A 2,500-nucleotide genomic window follows, 5' to 3' on the forward strand; every position below is an offset into this window, starting at 1 on the left:
AGAAATGACCGAAATAATTAGATAAACACACTAATTGACTAATAGATAAATTGCATGGATACAATAGAAAAAATTACATTCAGTACGAATTCTAAATACAAACAAACTACGATACGGACGATTAGCCTCACATACTCACCACGCAACCAACATAATTCCCGAAAGAAAATAAATATCAAAACACACACAAGTACACAAAAACATTCGAATATTCAAGCGCCTCGACCAACATTTATAAAATAAGTAACTGACCGAGAAATCACAGTAGCGACCACATAGTAGAAAGTTCTTCCGATGCGACTTGGACAGGGCGAGATCCGTGCACGGTATCGTACGCCCAAGGAGTGACACCCTCCGCCAGCCGCGGCCCATGACGGTCACTTGTTGCCGACGCAGCAGGTAGATATTGTCGTACCGGAAGTGATAAATGATGGATGTCTGGATCTCATTATCTCTCGAATGGTGGGAATGATTTACGGTTGGCGGAAAAGAGGTGTCTTCTTTATTTTGTTTGTTTTGTTTTGTGTTTGTGATATTCTTCGATGATAAGGGAATGTATATAAAAGTAAACAGGTATTGTGTATTTTCTATTCGAACTCAAATGTTTTGAAAATAACCGAAAAAAAAAGGATAGGAATTTATTGTTCATGTCTTCATTCATAAACACGAAACATAAAAATATGAATACAAGTGGCAAGCATCTGTCGACTTCATCGCTTCAAGAGCACACATCCCGTCTTGAAACCATTCATCATTCCGTGTGTTGAAATCAATGAAAGTGAATGATGTATTATTTATGATCCCCTACTCAAGATTTAAAGAAAGCGTGTCCTTGTACAAGTGTAACTCAGTAGTACATGATTTTGAGAAAGACAAAATCATGTTCGTAATAAAGATAGTAATGCGAGCGCGCGCGCGTGTGTGTGAAGATAATCCACAACATATTACACTATACAGGCTACCTCGCAAATTGCCTATGGATTGGTCAGGTCATTAAATCACGTTTTCTACCCTAACCTCGTCTATCTTATCCCCCTAATTTCACAGACACACGGAATGTAGTCGTAATTCCTAAATTCCATACCCCACTTCTGGGAACCAACCAAACGTCTCGGGAAGAATAGAGGGAGCGCGGAGTGGCAATACAAGGGTTGCCAGATATCAAATAAGGTAATCACAGCCTAATTCGTAACTTGTCACGCTCTTGGGGGGCAGAAAAATAAATCTTGATATCCTTTGGCAAATCTTTATTTCTTGGAGGAAGTGTACTCAAAGAGAAGATAAGACGGTTGGTGAAGTGGAAGGGGGAGGGGGTGGAGATGAAGTCTAAACAGTCGTTCGTTCGCGCAACAAGCTGACCCAGTAGATATTAAACATGTATCACCACCCTTCTCTTGTAGTTAGTCCTTGCCCCCACGCCCTCTTCTCCCACCTCCAATCAAATTAATAAAATCCACCGTTTGAATCGAAAGAAAAAAAAAGTCACGGTCTTCTAACAGAGCATAAAATTGTTAATTAGCAGAACTTAAAGACCTTGTAACATTTGCAAATATAATAAGAGAATTCTTTCTCGGGTTCTCTCTCCCTGGAAATTGCTCACTTACCTAAATCTAAGAATCGTAAACGAGCCCATACGGAAAAGTAACATGTGAAATGTGGGTTTTGTCCGTAGACTTCACGCATGTTGTAAAGTTTCCCTTATATTGAATATAGTATACTTTATCTTCATTTTTCGAGTAGAAATGTGTGGGTACCGGATTTTTCAGTCTAGTAAAACTCTGTCTGTGTCTGTCTTTGTTTATCTGTATGTCTGTGTGCCTCTTTCTCGCTCTCTCTGTCTATCTATCTCATTCTCTCTCTCTCTCATTCTCTCTCTCTCTCTTTTCTCCCTTTTTCTTTCTTTCTCTCTCTTTCTATCTCTCCAACTCTCTCTTTCCCTCTTTGTTGCGTGTCTCTGCTGTGTTTCTGGTCTCTCTCTCTCTCTCTCTCTCTCTCTCTCTCTCTCTCTCTCTCTCTCTCTCTCTCTCTCTCTCTCTCTCTCTCTCTCTCTCTCACTCACTCACTCACTCACTCTCTCTTTCACTATCTCTCGCTATCTCTCTCTCTCACTCTTTCTCTCTCTCTTTCTCACTCTCACTCTCTCTCTCTCTCTATCTATCTATCTATCTATCTATCTATCTATCTATCTATCTATCTATCTATCTATCTATCTATCTATCTCTCACTCACTCACACACTCACTCACTCACTCTCTCTCTTTCATTATCTCTCGCTATCTCTCTCTCTCACTCTCTTTCTTTCTCTCTTTCTCACTCTCTCTCACTCTCTCTCTCTCTCTCTCTCTCTCTCTCTCTCTCTCTCTCTCTCTCTCTCTCTCTCTCTCTCTCTCTCTCTCTCTCTCTCTCTCTCTCTCTCTGTCTCGCTCTGTTTCTCGCTCTTTTTCTCGCTCTCTTTCTCGCTCTCTTTCTCTCTCTCCTTGCATTCTCTCTTTCACACTCTC

The 2,500-nt window shown here is 40.7% G+C and overlaps 1 protein-coding gene across 1 annotated transcript in view; it reads right to left on the minus strand.

Annotated features, from left to right (window-relative positions):
• Window positions 1-337, minus strand: part of LOC113813839 (plasma membrane calcium-transporting ATPase 2-like) — a 95,551-nt gene extending 95,214 nt beyond the window's left edge. Inside the window, exon 1 of the mRNA XM_070145264.1 lies at window positions 253-337. The gene's annotated coding sequence lies outside the window, so the exon portion shown is untranslated. The remainder of the gene's footprint in view (window positions 1-252) is intronic.
• Between the last annotated feature and the right edge of the window lie 2,163 nt (window positions 338-2,500).

This window comes from Penaeus vannamei, chromosome 33 (genome assembly GCF_042767895.1).
Source record: "Penaeus vannamei isolate JL-2024 chromosome 33, ASM4276789v1, whole genome shotgun sequence".
Classification (NCBI taxonomy): domain Eukaryota; kingdom Metazoa; phylum Arthropoda; class Malacostraca; order Decapoda; family Penaeidae; genus Penaeus; species Penaeus vannamei.